Source organism: Neovison vison, chromosome 10, assembly GCF_020171115.1.
Source record: "Neovison vison isolate M4711 chromosome 10, ASM_NN_V1, whole genome shotgun sequence".
NCBI lineage: Eukaryota > Metazoa > Chordata > Mammalia > Carnivora > Mustelidae > Neogale > Neogale vison.
Genome location: NC_058100.1, coordinates 35860590 through 35882819, shown reverse-complemented (window position 1 = coordinate 35882819; position 22230 = coordinate 35860590). Strand labels below are relative to the sequence as shown.

General features: G+C 43.8%; 2 long non-coding RNA genes across 3 annotated transcripts in view; one reads left to right on the top strand and one right to left on the bottom strand.

Moving 5' to 3' along the window:
• LOC122918501 overlaps positions 1-2151 on the top strand; it is a 29123-nt gene extending 26972 nt beyond the window's left edge. Inside the window, exon 3 of the long non-coding RNA XR_006386618.1 lies at positions 1682-2151. This is a non-coding gene — a long non-coding RNA (uncharacterized LOC122918501). The remainder of the gene's footprint in view (positions 1-1681) is intronic.
• The window catches only part of LOC122918503, a 487166-nt gene that overhangs the window by 103717 nt on the left and 361219 nt on the right, over positions 1-22230 (bottom strand). The gene's annotated exons all lie outside the window — the stretch shown is intronic.

Below are 22230 nucleotides of genomic sequence, written 5' to 3'. Positions count from 1 at the left end.
TTTTTTGAGTCCTCCTTTATTGTCTGTCCCTCCATTAGAATAATACTTGTCATAGAGCACACACAAAACAAATATTTGTTAAATGGATGACTGAGTGTGGATTAGTGAACTGGGGAAATTTAGTAACTTTCTTGGAGCCTCGGTCTCTCTTTTCCTGTTAAACAAGGGCTATGAAATCCCACTCAAGGGGTTGCACTGAAGATTAGATAATATGATGCAACATACTAGCCCAGTGTCACATCAAATGTATTCAGGACTTCTTATTTTTTCTTTCCCTGGTGAGAAGTGATTCCCCTGTAGTGTTTGCCTAACGGAGACCTAAGGAGAGATACCTTAGAGATACCACTGAGAGATAATTACGTTGGTATCTGATGATCAAAGGACAAAACAAAAAACGAAAAAACAAAACTCAAACAAAAAATCTCAGTGCTTTCAATGGGTTATCTGACAACGGGAAGGAACATGAAAACTGAAGAACATTCTGTAAGACAGGGTTGCTGGGAAAGAAGCTTGAGGTCTTCAGTTTTCTGATTTCCTTCTGTTACGGCGAAGACCATATTGGCCCAGGGAAGGGAGGTCACTTGCTAGGTCACTAGTGGCAGAGCTGGGTTTGGAACCTGGACGCTTTGTGCTTCTGCCTCCTACACTTCGCTTGCCTCTAACCCTGAATTGTTTCAAGCTAGTTTCAGAGTTTAGAGACTCTGCAGATGGAAAATGTTAATCATTTTGGTTTCAGACTCTTGGCTGATTCCAGCGTTCTAACTCTTTAGTTATAAACATGTCTTAATCTTCATCATAATAAGCACCTTAATAACAATAAAGATTAGGAGGCTACTTTTTTCTCTTACTAAATGAGGTGACCTCTTCAAAACTTTCTGTTTGCAGCCCTAAAATTACATTGTAGGAAATAATGGAAATAAGTGATATAGGAATAAGGGGAACGCAGGTAAGATGAGAAGAACAGAACATAATGCTGGAAATACTTTAAGATCAAACCTAGTTAGTATCAAATCAAAGACTCATGGTCTGAAATCAGTAAATGGTGTGAGATGATGTGATAAAACTGTGAGTGTGATCTGAATCTGTCATAGAAAATAAGCTCAATAATAAAAAGTATGATCTAAAAATCTCACTTTCATTTTTTTAGACATGGGCTATCTTCTATGACTTTTGATTTGTCTACCATGAAATCTTGACAACTTTAACATAATTAGACATGCTTTATGCTAAATCAGCTTTACAGAAACACTGAAAATGAAGTGTGTTTTAGACAATCACAGTTTCCATATAGCTTATTTTGGGTAGAATCAGAATAGATACCTTTTCAAAACGTAGTTCCTAAAAAATGTGCTAAATTTGTTTCTCGTGGGCTCCGAATAACTTTGTTGGTTCAGGCTACACTTTGTTGGGACTTAGTCATTAGTGCTTTCACCTTACGTGCCCCATGCCCTTAGTTCGCCCTTCTCTCTCCCATCTTCCTCCCCCTCCTTCATCTCTTCCTTCTCCTCCCCCATGACTCTCCTCCTTCCCATTCCCATAATTTTCATACTACCCCACTCTGTCCATCTTTCTCTCCTCTTATTGGCCCAAGCTAATTTGAAGAAATTATAAACAAAGATCTTAATGTTTTGAAAAACTGCGTAGATGACTTTTAATTTGAAATCTGTGTAATTTTTATCAGCTGTCATGACCCTGGATACAGGTTGTAGTGGATTGCATTGACGGCTCCAGTTCTTCCCTGTAACCACATTCTTGGCCATGTGACTGTGAAGTTCTACCCTCGGAAAAGGTGGCGGTGTATTTCCCCACTCTTCACCTTGTTTTGGCTACATGTCCTGCTTTGGCCAACAGAAAGAAGTTGAAGGTCTACCATTTCCAAGCCTGGGGCCTAAGAAGTCTTGTATTATTCTGTTCTGCCTCCTTGCACCTCTGTCATTGCCATAAGAAGAAAATGCCAGGACTCCTCTTTGGGTCTCAGAAAGAGAACGAGAGGCACCTGGCACAGAACTCCCTACCCAAGTCAACTCTTTGTCAGCTGACCCCCAGCAAACACACAAGTTCATGAACTCAATAAACCCTATTGTTATGTACCACTGATATTTGGTGGCTGTTTGTTACACAAAGTTATTGTAGCAATAGGAAATTGATATACTGTCCACATCAATGTCTTCCATTTTGAACATGTGCAGACTGAGGCCCAGAGAAGTATACAGTTATAAACTAGTTAAGGACAGATCTGGAGCTAGGACCCAGAATTTCACAAAGCTGGATCTATACTTGTCCAGTGAACCACGTCTTGTTGTGAAATGCATTTGCATATGCCTGAAACTCTTAATGCCCTTCTGCTGAACTTCTATTAATACCTCCTTATTATTTATTCCTATAAATAATTTGACTCTATCACTTCAGCAATCAATTGGGCTAACTTAATTATTCAATTTATGATAAAAGGCAGGAAACAGAAGACAGTATTGTTAAGGCTTATCCGTCTTACTGTGGTGCATATGTGTATGTGTAGACGCATGTGTTTGTGGTGGAGAGCTATGAAAACTTGTCATCATAGCTACCACTGGCGGAGCAATTACTGTAATTAAACCATACTTTATGTATTGTGCTAATATTTAAAAAAAAATTCAAGTATAATTAACATACAGAGTTACATCAGTTTCTGGTATACAATATAATGATTCAACCATTTTAGACATTACTCAGTGCTCATCACGATAGGTATACCTTTTAAAATTAAAATTTAAAATTTAATTTTAATTAAAAATTTTTAATTTTTAAAATTAAAAAAACTTAAAAAAATTTTTTTAATTTAAATTCAGTTAGCCAACAAGCTTGAATTTATTGGCAAAAAAAAATACTGCCACATGTTTTTTCTTGAAGTACCAGACCCATTTCTTTTGTTTAAAAGAAAATGTCTGCCAGAAAAAGTTTGCTGATAGCTGCTCTTAACTACAGTTTTCAAGTGTCATCTGTGGATCATGAGGTGCCTTAAGAGGTCTGTGAGGTCAAAACTCTTTCCTAACAGCCCTGTCACATACTGGACTTCTTCACTTTCACACAGTGCCTGGCACTGGCACTGAGGGTGGATAAAACTGTCGTCATTTTGGTGTCAGTTAAGGCAATGGTGACACTCTGCGATGGTCACCACGTTCTCTAAAAGTCCGTCACAGCAAACAGAAGCAGCCAGTTTCACATAAGAATGCCCTGACGAGGCAGCAAAAATTAATTTTATCAAATTTGGACTTTCAGTCTCCATCTTTTTAATATTCTGAGTGCGGACACGGGCTGTGCCGCGCACTGAAATACGGTTTCTAGAGGGAAAGTCCCTCTGTGACTGAGTGAAGAGTTCAGTAGCTGTTTTTTTTTCCTGGAAACAGGGAAGTTTTTTTTTTTTTTTTTTTAAAGATTTTATTTATTATCTGGCAGAGAGAGAGAGAGAAGAGAGAGAGAACACAAGGAGGGAGAGTGTGAGAGGGAGAAGCAGGTCTCTTGCCTAGCAGGGAGCCAGACGTGGGACTTGATCCCAGGATCCTGGGATCACAACCCAGCCAAAGGCAGACACCTAAAGACTAAGGCACCCGGGCACCCCTTGGAACACAATTTTTGCTTTGGGAGAAAAAGACTAAGAAACAATCCTTTTGATTTTTTTAGACTTGAGTATTTGGCAGATACTTTTTTTAAACAAAAGAAGTGAGCCTGTTGCGCACCTGGGTGGCTCAGTGGGTTAAGCCTCTACTTTCGGCTCAGGTCATGGTCTCAGGGTCCTGGGATCAAGCCCCGCATCGGGCTCTCTGCTCAGCGGGGAACCTGCCTCCTCCTTTCTCTCTGCCTGCCTCTCTGCCTACTTGTGATCTCTGCCTGTCAAATAAATAAATAAAATCTTTTAAAAAAATGAGTCTGTTAACTTCAAGAAAAACATTTGGCAGTATATTTTGTCAATGATAAAATTCAAGCTCTCAAGTGAAAGTCCATTTTGGAAAGCTTGCATACCACCTTAAGAGTGATTGCTTACTAGTATAGTGCTTAATGACTTTTCTGGTGACCATAGCAGTGATATGAATGGATTTTTTAAGATTTTATTTATTTATTTGACAGACAGAGAGAGATCACAAGTAGGCAGAGAGGCAGGCAGAGAGAGAGAAGGAAGCAGGCTCCCTGTTGAGCAGAGAGCCTGATGTGGGGCTCGATCCCAGGACCCTGGGATCATGACCTGAGCTGAAGGCAGAGGCTTTAACCCACTGAGCCACTCAGGCGCCCCTGAATGCATAAATTTTTTTTCCTGGCTTTTGAATAATGTAATGGGTCAGTGTTAGGAAGATTTGTATAAATTCAATGAGCCAGTACTTAAATGATCAATGAATCACGTTACAAATTCATAGATGGTAAAGCATCCTTTCAAGATGCAAGATATTCCAGTGGATCTTAAAGGAACAGTATAAGTTTATGGACATAATTTTATATTTGCAGGGCAACTAATTTTTAAGAAACTACCACTTGTTAAGTTCTAGTATATAATCAAATGATGGTATCCGCAATTTTCTGAAAAGAATATTAAAATGCTGCTCTCTTTCAACTACATGTATAATTGATTAGATTTTCTTTGTATACATCAACCAAAACAGCATGTCACAACAGACTGAATATAGCAGATGTCTGAATCCAGTTGTCTTCCATTAAGCCAGATATTTTTAAAAAATAGATAAAAACATAAATTGTTCTCATTAATTTTTTGAATATATAGGTTTTTCTATAAAAATTTGATGTTAATATGCCATAGGGTTAATTTTTAAATGAGTAAATTATTCAAAATATTCTGTTTTAATTTTTGGTATAGTAAATATTTATAGGATAGATATAGTACATATAAATAAAAGCTCTTAAGGGCCCTCAATAATTTTTAAGAGCATAAAGAGTTCCTGAGTTAAAAAAAAAATTAGAATTGCTGGTCTTTATGTACTCTATGATATGGGATAATTATTATCCCAAGTTTATGGATGATAAAACTAAGGCTAAGAGATATTCAGTAACTCGCTCAAATTCAGATAGCTTGTGGTACAGCTAAGATTCAAACTGCAGTGGAATGATCCCGGAACTTACACTTGTCACCACTAAAAGTGCCTTTAAGCATTTCTGGATTTAGAAAGCTGAGAAGAATCTGGACAGTCTCTCTACCGTCTCTTCCCCACTTAGAACAGACCTCTTCTGGGATGCCTGGGTGGCTCTGTTGGTTGGTTTTGGCTCAGGTCATGATCTCAGGGTCGTGAGGTGGAGTCCCAGGAGGGCTCTGCACTCCGCAGGGGTCTGCTTGAGATTCTCCACCCCTCTCTCCCCCTACTTGCTCTCCATCTCTCAAATAAATAAATAAATAAAATCTTAAAGAAAAGGAACAGACATTTTCTATGCTCACTTTTTTTTTTTTTAAGATTTTATTCATTTATTTGACAGAGAGCTCACAAGCAGGCAGAGAGGCAGGCAGAAAAAGGTGGGGAGGGAAGCAGGCTCCCTGCTGAGCAGAGAGCCCGATGTCGGGCTCGATCCCAGGACGCTGGGATCATGACCTGAGCCAAAGGCAGAGGCTTAACCCACTGAGCCACCAGGTGCACCATCTGTGCTCACTTTTTATTCAGTCCCCCTTCCCTCCTAAGTTCTAAAGACACGAGCAGTCTGTATGCAAAGCTGCACTTAGTAAATTAGGTGAACACAGGACATAGAGCAGGTGGACAGAGGGTGACCGCAGACCTACCTAGTAAGCTTTTCACTTTCTACTAATTAGGAGGAGGAGAGAGGATGTAAAGCCACACAGCAGTCTGGAGAAGGTTGGCTCAGTTGGCCGGGGCAGGTGGCAGAAGATCAGACTCAAATCTGGGTTTTTCCCTGTTCCACGTTCTCGTTTCAGGAGTATCCCAGAGAAGGCACGTCCACCTCCTGGTCCATGCACACACCGAGAATCGCTTAGAACCCTCTTTCTCCTTGAGCTGAGTGACAGCCTCAAGGCCTGGCCTTCTCAAGGGCAGGTCCCCTGCAGTCACTCCACATAAAGGATACAGCATATACGATGAACCTTATTACTATCCTGGCATTATATCGAACCTGTGACACCATCTGTGCAGCAGGCGTGAGTCTCCTGAACACAGAGCCCATCGGGAGGCTGTGTTGCTTCATTCCCAGGACTAGAAAAGCAAGTTCTAGCATTTCTGTGGAATTTTCACTGGCTGCATTCATTAGGGAAGATCTGTATATTCTTCCTCCTATATCTGTGACATAGAACCCTCCTTTGTTATCCATGCCCTATAGACAAATATATAATTTAGCAGCATGGGCTCTGGAGTCAGATTATCTGGGTGTGATTCTCTAGTGGTATTGTAACACCATTAACATTATTATTATATTAATATCATTTATATTAAGATAACTTAATATAAATGAAACACATTTAACAGTACCCAGCTTACAGTAATGCTCAGTGAATATTAGCTATTTATTATTACTATTATTATCATTCTGTGGCAGAGTTCCTATTTAGGAAAGTGTAACTTGTTTAAAACAAGGAATTTCAGCTCTAGCAGCAAGGCGATTAGGTATCCTGAATTATCCTCCAGTTGAAAACAACCAAAAGAAATGGAAAGAATATAAAGAATGTTTTAAAAGTCCATCTCTGAGCCAGCGAGAACAGAAGACATTCACAGAGGCTGGAAACTCAGTGAAAGTAGGAACCTTAAAGGCAAATGCACATCAAAGCAGATTTCATTTGGGATTATCTAACAAACCTTGGTGACCTTGATGTTTTGTTCTGATGGGTGCACAGGACTTAGAAGACAAGGGAAAATGACTAAGATTGGACTAAAGTGGGGATCTCATAAGAAACTCACAAATAAAGCTGGGACACCTAAGGGCTCTGGTCTTAGTTTAAGGATAAGCTCAATCTTCCCTTAGACCGGGACAGTAAGGAACCTTGTCTGGTTTGACCTTGGTTTGAGCAGAGGAAGAAAAGTCTCCCCTGAGAATTTATAACCACAAGCCAGCCTCTCTGGGGCTTGAGCATGAATGGAAAGTCTGAGCGACAAAAAGAAACGGAGAGCAAGGATGTGATTAAAGATGTGGTTACATAAAAACAAACACTGACTGTGTAACATAATAACAGCAATGATAATACCTACCTGGTAGGACAAATCAAAACAAGACGGAACCAAGATACCAGACCGCTACAGCACTTAAATTCAGGGAGTTACAGTGATGAGAATTAAAACATTCTCGGATCTGTGTAGTGCTTAAGAGACGATAAAAATATGAAACTTGGAGTTTGTTAAGGATGCATGTTAAATGATTTAGGTTAACCACTAAAGGCACAGACAACAAATTCTCCTTTTCCTGAACACCTTTTGAAAATCTCAGGTATGACGATTTGGCACTGAGGTAACATTATCTGAGGTCCTGCCCTTAGGTCATAAAGAGAAAGGAAAGTTTTTGCAATGTAAAATATTCACAAATGAACTGGCTAACCACGAAATTAGTCCCCACATAAATATCCTTCTCCTTCTTTTCTAAGTCTATGGTTGTGAACATTTGAATGCAAAGTAAACTGAATGTTGAGTAAAACTGCAAAGCTTGCAAGAGAGTCAAGATATGAGTCTGTGAACGTACAACTGAAGAGTCACACTTGAAGCTGTTGAGGAAGGAGGCTCAGGCAGGTTCCGATCAGTGGACAACTGAGGAAGAGGGGATCACAAAGACGGTCACGTGATCTGATGATTTAAAAGAGAATGATTTTGACACACGAAGGTTAAGAGTCCTTGAGAAAATGGATGAATCTCTCTCTTTAATTGTACTGATTATGGAAAACACCCAAGATGCTGGAAAAGGGACCCCAAAATACAGTGACTTGAGAAAGCGATTACAGTCTAGCTCTGGGGGGGTGCAAGTTCCTTCCGTCTTAGGGCTCGGACTTCTTCTAGGGGGTGATGCTCACCTGCGGAGTTGGAGAGAAATCTGTCGCGCGCCCGAGTTTCCGTTGAAAGGAAGGGGAAAGAGAGGAAGTCTGGAACAAGCAATTTCCTTTTAAGCAAGTGATAACAGAAGATATATGTTTATATCACTTCCTTTCACAGTCCATTGGCAATAACTAAATTGCATGGCCACAACGGCTAGTCAGGATGAGAAACGTCGTCTCTGCATGGATGACAGAGGGCGTAGCATAAGAGGAGAACAGATTTGGGGGGACCACCTGTTACCCGCCCAGTGTAAAACTGACTCTGTGATCGTGTTCTGAAAAAAACATGAAGTCGTACAGCGATGTGTGATGATTAGGTCTGGTAAATTATACCCTTCCAAATCAAAACTTCATTCATTCTTTAACTTAAAAAAGATCGCCATATCATTATTACTCATATTTAGTCAGATAAAGTGAACTTGTTTAAAAAAACAAATAAGCAAGGGTTTATTAGACTAGGTGCTTGCTGACTTTTGTTTTGTCTTTTTATTTTCTAGCAAAATGACTAGAAAACTCGTATTTCGCCTCTACCTCTGTAGTTGGTGTGATTCTCAATCCACGATCTCTGTGTTGGAGAATTGAAACACACTTAATTTCTGTTTCTATTTTTAACCTCTATGTATTTTGGTCCAAGCAGTTGCAATTTAATTTCACTTCACAGTTCTTTTCACTCTGGTTGCACCTAAATTCTGGCACCCAGAAATTACTGGGGCTCTGTCCAACCTGGCATCTGCTGGGACGGCTCTCACTCCCCGGGCCTCCTTCATTAAAAGAAGGACTTCAAGCAGATAGGGGCGCCAGGCCGTTAGAAACACATCAGCCCTTTTCCTTCGCTAGTGACTTTGGGTGCACGGCTAAAAATTCTGGCTCAAGAGCAAGGTCAAGCACACACGCATGTCAGAGAGAAAAGTCGGTTTAAAAGATTGGCTCCAGGGACGCCTGGGTGGCGCAGTTGGTTGGACGACTGCCTTCGGCTCAGGGCGTGATCCTGGAGTTCCAGGATCGAGTCCCACATCCGGCTCCCAGCTCCATGGGGAGTCTGCTTCGCTCTCTGACCTTCTCCTCGCTCGTGCTCTCTCTCACTGTCTCTCTCTCAAATAAATAAATAAATAAAATCTTTAAAAAAAAAAAAAAAAAAGATTGGCTCCAAGTGAGGAAGAAGAAAGTTAACGACTAAGTGGGAATCTGGGGGTTGTTTATGATTTTTCAGTTTCCGTGAATTTTTTCAGGTGTATATGTACAAGGAAGAGTGACTTCGGCTTGCCCTGGGGAACGTCTCTTTCAGCGCTGGGGCCAGGGGTCAAGATCCCTGTACACGCCGAACGGCAGGCCGCGGCGTCGGACCCACCTCTGTGCGCGGGGCTGTGCCCCCGGCGGTGTCCCCGGCTGTGCCCCTGGCTGCTGCGGGGCGTGGCAAGAGCGAGAGCCCCGGCTCCGGGGGCTCAGAGTGTCCCGGTGAAGAAGAATGGCAGGACGGGCGGGAGGCCGAGCCCTGCCGGTGACCCGCCGTGGCGGCCGGGAGGCCGAGCCCCGGAGAGGCCCGCGCTAAGCCGGAGGAGGCGGGACGGGCGCAGGCCGGGAGGACCGAGCGGTCGGTCGGCTAATCGCCGAAGGGCAGCGCGGAGCAGGGCGGGCGGAGGGCGCGCGGGCAGGAGGACGGGCGGCGGGGCCAAGGCCGGAGCGGGCAGGTCGCCTCGTGGCTGCTCTCTCTGCCCCGCTACTCACCGAGGAGGAGCCTCTCCCGGGCTCGGCTGAACGGGGCTCGTCCTCCTGTAGCCTCGCCGGGGAGAACACCCGCCCTGCCGCCGGCGGACCGTTTGAATTCCGCCTCCGGACTCGGGAGGGTGTGAGCTGGGGGGGCTGCTCGACCTCCCCGAGCCCGTGTCCAGCTCGCCCTGCGGGGTTTGGAGGGCTGCCCTGAGCTACCACACGTGGAGCACCCCGCGAGTTTCCAGCGACTCAGTGTGACCAGCAGTCATCCTCATGGTCAGCCCTGGGGGTTGGGGGCAGCAGCGGGCAAAAAGGGAGGAGCTGCTGCTGCCCAGTGTCCGGAATTCACAGGCCGTTTGCATCACTTCCCTAAAACGCCCGGCCTGCTGGGAACGCACGAGATCAGGAACATGATGTGATCCGCATAGGCCTGGCGAGTCCGAGTGCTTTTAAAGATGTTCGCTCCCTCCCTCACCACTTATCCCCCCTTTTTTCTTTGTTCCTCAGCATACATCTTCAACCGTGCTGGTCTTGTGTCTATGCTGGGACTAGGACAGCGGCCACAGAGGAGGGGCGACCTGTGCCGGCTTGCCCGGGCAGTCCTGCTGTGGGCTGTTGAACTAACATTATTTTGAGTAGTTTTGAATCTTCTTCCCTTTCACTGACAAAGCGCCCCGGTTCGGCAATGAATCACTCTGGTGCTACCTCCGGCCTTCTGGCCTCCTGTCCTGCACGCTAGCCATACTCACAGGCTGCTTTTTCTGAAGAGGAAATCACCTGGGGGCTTTGGGCTGGGGCATATCCCTCCAGAGTGGCTGCAGATCGGGCAGGGCTCTCCCCAGGCAACCCCCTTATGCGTGTCTCCTTCACCGTCTGGGGGTCCCCAGGATTACCTGGCCGGCTCTCTGGGTTCTACCACATCCTATTCTTTGCCCTGGAGCTCTTGGTGAGATAAGACCCAGACAGACAATAGACTTTCCCACCCTCCCCTTTCCTGTTTGTTTCCAGCCAACACAGATTTTCTGGGCATCTGACAGTTTATGATATGTTTGGGAAAAGGAAGAAGGGGGAGCAAAATTACATACAGGAGAAAACCTCAACTCCACATTGGGACATTAGAAATGCCCCTAACCTCCGCAGGAATATGAAAGTTGGCCTTTCTGAGCCCTCCTTACTCATCCCTTCCAGCGAACTTCTGAAATCCACTTCGCTCTCGTCTTCTGTCTCGACTTTTTTTATTCTTGGGACTTTATGCAATAGTTCCCCCATTATTTTCTTCAGCAACTTATTTTTGGAACTTATTGGGTAAATATTCTTTTCTAGAACGGGGGCAAGCAAAGACATGGACTGAAAAGGGACGAATTCCTGGCAGTTTTTTGGGTTTGTTTTTGTTTTCCTGAAAAGACTCATTCCCTAAGACATTCTGGTCTAATCAAATAAAACTCCAGATAGAGACAGAATAACTACAAATGCTTCCTGAAGGCTGTGTGCTGGGGGTTTGGGAACATTATCTCACTGGCATCTCACAGCGACCCCGTTATTATACTTTTTCTCACCTTTACTATACAGCCATTATATTCTTTCTCATATTTATTACTGAGAAAACCAAGGTTTAATGAAGTTAAGTTGTCCAATTACTCCAGTTATTCTTCCATTATTACTGAAAAGGGAGGGGCAAGCTGGACTTGAGCCTCAGGCAGCCAGTCCCTAAAGCACCTGCTCTCAGTCCCTGTGGTCGACGGTCTCCCCAGACTGCAGGAACCAGACACTCCATTCCGGACTGGACTCGTAGCTAGGATCCCGCCTAGAGACAGCCTGCCCGGCATGGGGCTGAATTTGGGGCGGAGGGGAGCCCTACACTTCTGGGAAAAGGCTCGACACTCTGACCCCCTCTACTTTGTCTCTCTGTGGGGTTGCTTTGCCTTGCTTTCTCTAACAGCTTTTTACACCAGTCCTAGCGATCATATCCTCATCTTTCCTTTTAAAGTTAGTGAAAAGGCATCATTTGGGGACACTTTGGAAGGGTCACCCCCACCCACTTCCCCACTTCAGTTGGCACTGATTTCTCCGTGTCCTATTTTCTTACCAGATAGAGTACCACGAGGGGGGAGGGGCGTGCTGAGGTGAGGGTGCCCAGTGGGACGGCAGAGGCGGCGGCACCTGGGTACACTCAGGGAAGGAATTTTCCAGGCATTTAAGCTAAACCTCTCAATTTTGCTAACTTTGGATCATTTCTTCCTGTGAGGTCAGCGTGGGGGAAACGTTCTTGATTACTCTTCACCTTTGGCTTTCTGGGATCAAGATCTTTACTGTCTGATTATATCACATGTGGTTATTATTATCTTTTTTTCTTTCACTGACACAACTAACTTTCCCTGATTAAGGCTGGGACTTTTTCTCTTTGGTCATTTCAGACCCTTTCAGTGGAGTTTTTGTGCCTTGTCTTCTGCCTCTGATGTTTCCTTTACTCAATCGGGCTTTATTTCATGTCTCACTGGCTTCTCCCCTGCCCTCACTTTCAGAGAGTATCCAGCATAGGCAACTGGGCTCTCAATCTGGAACGCAGCCTTAACGATGGAAGAAGCAAAACTAGTGTCAAAGCTGAAGACATTGGAGGAAGAACATATACCTCATAGATGGGTCCTTTTAGTAAGAGTAATCCGGAACCATAACGCTATGATATTCCTAGCTTTGGAGATAACGTTAGTTAACGCTTACCACACATGTGTTATACATTATGTCCTGCAAATTGCCTATCCTGCTGCACTTGACTCTCACTCAAACCCTGAGCAGGAAACATTCCATTTTCAAGAGGACAAAATCAAGGCCTAGAGATTTTAAGGGCCTTGCCAAACGCTCACAAAACTAGTAAATGGTGGTTTTGGGGTTAGGATCCATCCCTCTTAACCTCTGCACTGCCTGTGAAGGAAGAGATCCCATGGAGTGAGTCAGCCAAAGATCTTAACCTTGTTACATACCCTCTCTGTGCTTTAGTTTCCTCATCTGTAAAATGGGAAGAATAAAATGACTCTTGGAGTCATCTTAAGCACCCCGTGGTGCTTAAATGAAGAGCTGTCCAAAACAGATCCCTTGATTTGCAAACTGCCTCCTTGACATTCCTCTCTACCACCTTCCTCTTACTGAGTCAATGGCACCAGTACACCGCGGCTCCGTGAGGTCGTCCAGAAATCATCTTTGATTCCTTGAGTTCCTTCACTTGTATTTAAGCCAGTAAGTCTTGCTTGACCTGCAAAACACACCCTAAATCTCTGATCATTTGTCAAAATCTCTTCTGCCTCAACCCTAGTAGTCAAGGGGTTTCACATTTTGCCAGGATTACTGTGTCTTACGGCTTATATAAATTGTTAGGATTAATTCATCTCCCATACAAGTAGAAAAAGAAAACAAATAGAACTTTCTCCTTTTTTTTTTCTTAAGTAGTAATGAAAAGATCAATGAAAAAAAATTTTTTCGCTAACCTTGCAATAACAGAATCCCACATTTTATACACATTAGGAAGGAGCTTTGGTTAATATAGTGTGAAGGTTAGAGGTGGGGCAGCTAGGAAACATCAAAGGTATATATTTTTTTTTGTATGTTAGGGGAATTTTGCTCCCCATTTCTGGGTAATGCACAGAAGATGAGCTCGTTAGTAAATGGAAAGAGAGAGATTCAGTGTGTCAAGGAATGGGGGGCTACTGTGCGTAAGGAGCTTTAGAGTACTTTCATCAATGGGCATTGAGTTGGCTCTTCCCTGGAAACTAAGATGAAGCATGTAGGGGCCCGTGAGATAAATATATTGGTTTCTTGGGTGCTGTCAGTAGACATTTGTAGTAGCAATGCAGGGGATCTCAGTCACAGCCAACAGGAACAGGGATCTAGAGAGATCAACATGGAATGTCAAGGTGATTAGACCATGCAAGGAGGCTGAAGACTCAGGAAGAACAGAGGTTCAAGGAGAAAACTGTTGACCAAGATGGAAAGCATCAATCTGGACTGATTTGTGGCTCATCTGAGCTCTCCCCGGAATTCCCAGAAATTCCTGGGACCACACTGTGGAATGCGACAGGCTCAGACTACCACAGGGGTTAGGATCTGTCTAGCCCAATAGTGTCCACTGGAAATATCACAATGTAATCTAAAAATGTTTAGTAGTCACATTAAAAAAAAAAGTGAATAGAAAACAGGTGAAAGTAATTATAATAATGTTATATTTAGCCTAATAGATCCAAGATACTATCATTTCAGTATGTGGCACTAGTCCAGTGGTATGCTGGTAAAGTAGTTCTCTCTGAAAAAAAGTCCCAACTTGTAGTGTTTACCGATTTCCCTGATATAAATAGTTAACTATGCTCGATCTCAAGTGATGATAATGACACTAATAATGACAGCTAACAATTACTGAATGCTACTTTGTATCAAACAGCTTCTCTCAGCACTGTGCCTTATTTGTCCTTTTTTTTTTTTTTAAAGATTTTATTTATTTATTTGACAGAGAGAGATCACAAGTAGGCAGAGAGGCAGGCAGAGAGAGAGAGAGGAGGAAGCAGGCTCCCTGCTGATCAGAGAGCCTGATGTGGGACTCGATCCCAGGACCCTGAGATCATGACCTGAGCCGAAGGCAGCGGCTTAACCCACTGAGCCACCCAGGCGCCCTATTTGTCCTTTTTATTAGCATTTTGTTATAACATTTCTATAAGAAAAAAAAAGCCACTGCATTTTGAGTTTTTCTCTTAATTCTGTTACAACTTTATTTTAGTTGTTTGTAAATCTTTTTATACTGGAGTGTTTTCCCTTTTTTTAAATGACAGCTGCAGTATCCTAATTAACAAGGTTATTATCTCTCTGTATCTATCATCTTTCTATCTGTCATCTGTCTATCATTTACTGGTTGATCATAGATAACTAAATGAAGGCCGTGACATGAAATAATTTATCAATAGGAGGTAGTATATCTTTTATTTGCATACAGGTCTTTTGACTCTGCCCAGGATGTCAAAGAATAAAAGCAAAGTGTGGCAGGGAATGGCAGGGAATCATGGAACTAGAAGTATAGAAGGACAGAACAGCAGAAGCTCCAAAGAACTAGAATAAAACTACAGCTCTTGATCTCATTGAATTCAGTTCCTGTCCTGAGCACAGCCACGGACTGGTGCTGGGGGAGAGCAGGGACATGTGACAATGGCTAAGGCCTGTCCTCTCTTCCCCATGAGGTGACTGGCACATCTACGCGAAACTCTGACACAGGGTAGACTGCAACTGGTGCTAGAAAAAAAAAGAAAAGAACCTAATCCAGCTTTCCCAGACTGAGCCTAGAAAGCACCAAGCAACCCCATAGAAAGTAGGAAGGAGAGGCCTGGAGGCGTTCCCTAAACCGATTTGCATAAAGTTGCAGGGGTTTTTGTTGTTGTTTTCTCTCTCTCTCTGTGTGTGTGTGTGTGTGTGTGTGTGTGTGTGATTTTTGCACAACGGACATACCCCTAGGACCTATTAGTACAGCGTAGGGAGGTGGAAATGAGCGAATAAACTATATGGTGGTATTGAGAGCAGGGAGCTAAGGGAAAACCACCTTCAAGAAGAGACTGCTGACCAGACTCAGCTTTAAGAGGTGGTTAAGGAACATGTGTGTCCATGGAAGAATAAACACGAAAACGCCCGCACAGATTTAAAAAAAAAAATCACACTACAGCATCTGTTGAAGGCCTACTCTGTCCAGAAAATCGCTCCGTGGGTTTTATAGATTCTGGTACTCTCCATCCAAACTAGAAGCACATCCAGAAAAGAGTTCCCTAGAAGCACCTTGAGGATGGCAGGGGACACCGTCGTCACCACAGAGTGCGTGGATCTGGAGGTGGAAACGAGAGAGCGTCCGACACACAGCGCTCCCCTGGTTCGGCTTTTGCGGCCCCAGCTTTCTCGCTGTCCAGGCGGCCAGAATGACATGCCGTAGACCCGGCGCTGAACAACGGAAACTTATTTTTTCACAGTTAGGAGGCCAACAGGCCATGATCAAGGAATCAACAGAGTCAGGTTCTGGTGAGAGCTCTCTTCCTGTCTTGTGGCCGCCTTCTCACTGTACTTGGCAGGTGGGGAGAGAGAGAGAGAGAGAGAAAGCGAGCAAGCCAGCGAGCTCTCCAGTGACATTTCTTATCAAGACACTTGTCCCATCAGACAAGGCTGCGCCCTCATGATCTAATTACCCTCCATCGCCAGTTACCATCCTTGGGGGACCAGGACTTCAACCGCCGATTGTGGGGGACACAAGCTTTCCGTCTATACCACTAGCTGCGGAAGGTTTGGAAGAGTTAAGTGAACAGACAGACCTCAATGGTCTCGGTTTAGATCCCAGCACTGTAGTGGTTGAGTGACTCTCAGATTCTGCTTCCTCATCTCAGGAAGACATGATTAGTAATAACCGCGCTCAGTTGTTCCCAGAAGGATTGAATGAAGCTCAGAGGGTCTGTTCCTGGCACACAGAAGGCGGACAAGAAACAGAAGCATGTATTCTGTTTACTGACACTTTGGGGGTTAAGATCAGATCCAGCTGGTAAGAAGCTATTTTGTTACCGAATTAGTGGGTGTATGAATTTGGTGATGTTAACATCTGCTGAGATACACTAATTGCTTACTAAGTGCCTGGGCTGGACACAGAGCTTGTATTTTCACTTAAAAAATTAATAGCTTCAGGGCACCTGGGTGGCATAGTTGGTTAAACATCCGACCCTTGGTTTTGGCTCAGGTTGTGAGGTCGAGCCCTGCTCAGTGCAGAGTTTGCTCGAGTTTCTCTCTTCCTCTCCCTTTGTCCCTCCCCTCTGCACTTTCTCTCTCTCAAATAAATAAATCTTTAAAAAATTAGCAGTATCACATAGAGTTTAAGAACAGACCTCAGAGTACAAGGATCTGGATTCAAATCCCATATCATAAGGTTACCATGTGACCTTGGCCATGTTAGTTCATCTCACTAAGCCTCAGTTTCTCTCAATTCTAAAATGGGTACCAAAATAGTACCCTCCTTATAGGTTTGCTGCTGGGCGGTGGAGAGGGTTTCAGACGGGACACTAAGCAAATGCAGCATTCAGAGAGTGAGTACGGCAGTGCTTCAGCCATGGTCAACTATGGAAACGGATCTATACCAGGGTTTGTCAACCTCACTGCCACTGACATTTTAAACCATTAATTCTTTGTCGTAGTGGGGGCTGTTCTGAGCCTTGTGGGACGTTTAGCAGCATCCTTGTGTTCTACCCAACAGGTACCTGTAACATCCACCCCAAATCCAGACAATCCAAAATATCTCCAGACGTGGCCGGAGGACCAGCTCCTGAGGGAGACAAATCACCCCCTGTTGGGAATCACTGGTTTACATGAATTCCAATTTATATCCAATTAAACACACTTTGGAAAGAGGAAGGCATTTCTTATGTACCCTGGATTTGCTTTTGGAATGATTACTTTCAAATGAAAAATTATATTTTGGGTGTGAATAAAGATTCTGTATGTGGTGGTAGTTTCATGAGTATCTACAGTCAAAACTCATCTAATTTTTCACTTTAAAGAGATAAAGGGGTTTTTTTTTTTGCCTGTAATTATATTCCAATAAAGTTGATTCTTTAAAAAAAGAAAGTGGCCTACATTTTCTATGTTAAAAAATCAATTTGCAATTTTTTACATATTCTGGCCGTGCCATGTGTTGTACCTACACAACTTGCAAATTAATATTGCATCTAGATATCTTCTTCTCATGGTGGTGTAATATTTCCTGGGCAAATTTCCACAGAGAGAAAAATTTCTGTGGCTGTTTATGCCACTAAGTTTTAGAATCTGTCATCATGCCCTAAAATAACTGCCGATAATCAACTTAAGATAAAGAAAAGTAGCAAATATGAAGAATGAAGGGGAAAATCAGCATCAGAAGAAAAAGGGGTTGACAAGATGAGGGGCTGATGAGTCTAAACCCCCAGTGAATTATCACTAGAAGAGATCACATTTGCATTTGAAATAGTGGTGCACGTCCGGTTTCAATGAAAACTATACATTTCAAGGTTTGCTAATCTTTCACATCTAAGACCAAAGTCCAGCTATCAGGAAACTTCTGTATTTAATAGTGCCATTTTCAGTTTTGTTTAGACTCTTATTCTTTCTGGTCCTGAAAATAGCCACTTCAGATCTACTGTAAGCAAATCCAATTTAATTTAGTAAATCTTAGAGAAAGAGGACTTTGGCCCTGGCAGTGAGCACTATACAAGACTCTTAACCTACGGATTGTGCAACATCAGGGAGAAGCTTAAAATAGATTTAAACTGTTATGACGGAAGAGAGATCATGATAATGCTTTTGACACAGGGGTGGAAACAACTGCATCCTTCTGGGAGGTCCAGGGGAGGTTCCTTATCATTGAAATGTAATATTGAAAGAAACCTTAAGTGATCATCAGGGGAGAGTCATAAATCCGGCTGTTGTTGAAAGTTTTAGAAATACAGATTCGTAAGGTACTACTCCAAACTTCTCAAATCAGAATTTCTAGAATGAAGGCTCAGGAATCTGAATCTTTCAAAAGCTGCCGTGACTCTGATGATCAACCAGACTGTGGGAACTTCTGTTCATACAACCCTTCCCACTCAATGGATTCCTGGAACAGGATTCCTTTAGGGTTTTTCTTTAGGGTTGTTTTTTTTGTTTGTTTTTTGTTTTTCTGGAACATTGCAAGCTAAATGCCTCACAAGACAGTCAGCCCTTCATGGAAAATGTGTATGTAGTGTGTAGGCTTTGATTGTCAGAGGTGGAGGGGAAGGATATTTGAGGCACAGTGACGATCAGAAATCACCAGGAAACAGAGGGAGACAAGTTTGGAGTGGACACATGAAACCTGCGGTCCCATTACAGAGTGACTTGATTTTTAAGCTAATGAGTTTCAGCTGCGTCCTCTTAGCGAGGTAGACCCTTGATAGGATTTGGTCATCACTGGGTTTAAAAGAGTCTGCCAAAGCCGAATGGGTTGGGGATCACAGAGACTGGAAATAGGAAGGACAGCTGGGAGTTCAAATTCAACATTCAGGAGTTCAAGTGCGGAGTCAGAAGGACTCGCCTCAGAAGCAGCAGGAAAGGCAAAGAGCAGGAAAGTATGAGCCGTGTTATATGGATAGTCCTACACAACTTGACCGAGTGGGGGAAAAGTCAAAAGAAAAGGAAAAGTCAAAGCTGATTCTGGGGTTTTGAGATTCTTGAGTGCGGAAACATTAACAAGAATGAGGACATTAGGGGACGCCTGGGTGGCTCAGCGGGTTAGGCCGCTGCCTTCAGCTCAGGTCATGATCTCAGGGTCCTGGGATCGAGTCCCACATCAGGCTCTCTGCTCAGCAGGGAGCCTGCTTCCTCCTCTCTCTCTGCCTGCCTCTCTGCCTACTTGTGATCTCTCTCTCTGTCAAATAAATAAATAAAAATCTTAAAAAAAAAAAAAAGAATGAGGACATTAGGATTGAGAGCAGGTTGGGAAGTCAGATGGCAAACCAGGTTTTTGACATTTGAAATGTGTTGTTTCCATCACCAACTATTTTGTCATCTGTCCCAAGACAGAGCTTAGTTATGACTCCCTTGGTATGCACAGAGGTTGGCATAGAATAGGCCCTCAAAATATTTGGTGAGTTAACAGCCACTGTAAATATCTTCTCCTCTCTTCTTCTGTTTAGGATTTTACTAATTCTCACTTAAAGAACTGCAAGCCCTCAAGACCGTCCCAGCTCCTGCTGCTGTCTTTGTGTGAATTAGAGCAAGGTGCTCTCTCCGAATTTATGAATTTACAAAGGGGGCTTTTATACAGATGTAGTGAAAAGAAGGGCTACATGCACCCCAATGTTCATAGCAGCAGTGTCTACAAAAGCCAAACTGTGGAAGGAGCTGAGATGCCTTTGAACACATGAATGGAATAAAGAAGATGTGGTCCATATGTACAATGGATTATTACTCAGCCATCAGAAAGAATGAACACCCAAGTTTGCACCAACATGGACAGAACTGGAGGAGATTATGCTGAGTGAAGTAAGTTAAGCAGAGAGAGTCAATGACCATATGGTTTCACTCATCTGTGGAACATAAGGAATAGCACAGAGGAGATTAGGAGAAGGAAGGGAAAAACGAAGGGGGGAATCAGAGGGAGAGATAAACCGTGAGAGACTATGGACTCTGGGAAACAAACTGAGGGTTTCATCGGCCGCAGGGGGTCGGGGGGGGGATGGTTTAGCCCACTGATGGGTATTGAGGAGGGCACGGATTGCATGGAGCACTGGGTGTTATATGTAAACAATGAATCATGGAACACGCATCAAATGGTGTCTAACATAATACATGGTGACTAACATAATAAAACATGGGGGGCTTTTATCTGGGTGGATGCTGCTTTTTGTCCACCTGGGGCTTGGGAAGCCAAGCACACCTTTGCGGGAAGATAAGGGCCGCCTCTTCCTGTAGGGCAAAGCCTCCCACTCAAGAATGGAAGACAGGGACTGCTCAGGGCAGAGGTGGCTTCGGACCTCACTCTTCTCATCAGCTGGGTGTCCCGGACAAGTCCCCCAGCTGGTCCCCTTGATCCCTCCCCTCCATTTCTATTTCACAAGAACATATTTTTCTAAAATGTCACCATAACACATTCCACTTCAAAGCTTTCCTTTTTTCCCCAGGGCCTTCAGGATAAAGTTCAAAGTTCTTAACTTAGAGCTCAAGTTCATGTGCGACAACTTCTCAGCCTCCTCCTCCGCGCGCTCCTGCACAGTCCTGTCTCCAGGCACAGTCCCCAAACCAGCAACGCACGAGCAGCTTCGCCAGGTGTCCTGCGCTTCCCTCATGCCCCGCCCCGCTGTCACTGCTCCTCCTTTCCCACCTGGACTGTCCTGCCTTCCTGTCCGTGAAGTCCTTGAGGACTAAGAACGTGTTTTGTTCATGTCGCTTCCCTAGTGCCGCTATCTTGGCAACTGGCTAACGCTGGTTGAATGGACAACTAACTTAGAAACCAATGAAGAGCCAGATTTTACACCCTACCCCACCCCCCAAAACCAAACCAAAAAACCAAAATAGAACAACACAACACAAAGTCAGGACACTCTTCTGCTTCTTTTCTGTTACGCTTAAAATTATCGTGTAGGTGTTTCCTAAATATCCCCCACACACCAAAAAAATATATTTTTTTAAGTTTTTGCTGCTTTTTAAGCACGAGGTAGTCTATTAGTTGTCAAAGGTTTTTATGTTCCACACTTTTCTGTAATCTCTTAATGGCTATTCATTTAGCGATCAAAGATCTATGGGAAGATAATTGCTTGGAATGAAGTCCAAGGCTTCCTTCGAAGGCTGGTTTGCTCTGGTGGGTCAGTGTGTGTGGCTTCGGCGAGAAGCCTTACAAAAGGGCTCAGAGATTCAGGGAACGCACTTGACCTGGTTGAAAACCTCTGCTTGGAAGCGGGAGCGCTCTCCTCACCTGCCTGAGCGAGAACACCTTCCGCGCGGGCTCGGACGGTGCTTCCACCCGTTCCAAATGCCGGGCCAGCCCGACCTTGAGAGGCTGACGTGGTCTGTCTGAAGGCCTGGCCCGGAGCCTCCAGGCCAATCTATATTTATTTTTTCTGGGCGTCTTCCTCTGCTTCCCACCAGGAAAGTGAACAAGAGGTGAGAATGTGTTCGGTTTAGAAAAGAAAATGTTTCAGTGTGCGCCAACGTGTGAAGTTCAACCGACACTTCCCAAGTAGGCAACACAGGGTGCTGGAGACCCCGACAGGTCGGTGACAGGCGCGCCGCGGTCACGCAGGTTCACACACTGCCCCATGGTCGACCCCGCGCTCGTTTGGGACAACGCGAAAGTGGAGGCTTACTCTGTTCCGAGGTTCTCATGGTCTCTAACAAAAACCAGTAACTGTAGTTTTTTTCCCTAGAAACCACGATGTTAATAATGAGAAGAGATGCGGGTCGGGGCATAAGTACATACACTAAACGATTATTTTTTTCCATGCTTTCGGCAGTCACTGAAAAGTATTTTCTCGATTTCAGCAAATAACAGTTTTCATGGATCTTCTCCAGCTATCCTTTATAGTTGCTGATAGCATCTTAATTTTTAACCCTTTTTAAAAAAAGATTTTATTTATTTATTTGACAGACAGAGATCACAAGTAGGCAGAGAGGCAGGCAGAGAGAGAGGGGGAAGCAGGCCCCCTGCTGAGCAGAGAGCCCGATGCGGGGCTTGATCCCAGGACCCTGGGATCATAACCTGAGCCAAAAGCAGAGGCTTTAACCCACTGAGCCACACAAGCGCCCCAGTTTTTGACTCTTTAAGTCGGGTTTTGAAAATAAATGAGTTAAGTTGTTACCAATTTTAACATCTATTTATGACTATCAACTATTACACTATTACACTGACTTTTCTTTCATATTTTTCCCCTCCACGTCCTGTACGTTACACATACTTTGCTCATTGGAATCACTAACTAGAGATAAGTTCCAATGGAACTTGCTTTTTAATTTTGGCTTGGTGTCTATGATAGTGTTAC